The sequence below is a fragment of the Corvus brachyrhynchos genome, unplaced genomic scaffold, assembly GCF_000691975.1.
Source record: "Corvus brachyrhynchos isolate BGI_N302 unplaced genomic scaffold, ASM69197v1 scaffold617, whole genome shotgun sequence".
In the NCBI taxonomy this organism is placed as follows: Eukaryota; Metazoa; Chordata; class Aves; order Passeriformes; family Corvidae; genus Corvus; species Corvus brachyrhynchos.
Genome location: NW_008239062.1, coordinates 48,850 through 49,364, shown reverse-complemented (window position 1 = coordinate 49,364; position 515 = coordinate 48,850).

Sequence of the window (515 nt, the reverse complement as noted above, 5' to 3'; positions counted from 1 at the left end):
GGCCCCCCGGCTCCCGGCTTGGGGACAGCGGTGTCACCGCAGCGCCTGCCCTGGGGACAGGGTTGTCACCCCACCAGTGCCGGCGCCCACCTTGGGGACTGACACGCTGGCACAGGGACACACCCTGGGGACAGGAGTGCCGTGCTGGTACCTGCCCTGGGGACAGGATGGTCACCCCAGAGGCAGTGCCCACCTTGGGGACTGACACGCTGGCACCGGTGCCCACCTTGGGGACAGGAGCGTCACCCCCAGCACCGGTACCTGCGCTGGGCATGGGATTGTCACCCTGGCATTGGTGCCCGCCTTGGGGAGGGGATTGTCACCCTGACACCGCTGTCTGCCTTGGGGATGGGACTCCCACCCTGGGCACAGGACTGTCACCTGGGCACCCACCCTGGGGACACAAGTGTCACCCTGGCACCGGTACCCGCCCTGGGGACAGCGCTGTCACCCTGCCCTGCCCCGGGGCCGTGCCACCGTGTCACCTCCGGGCGTCACCTCCGGTGTCACCTCCG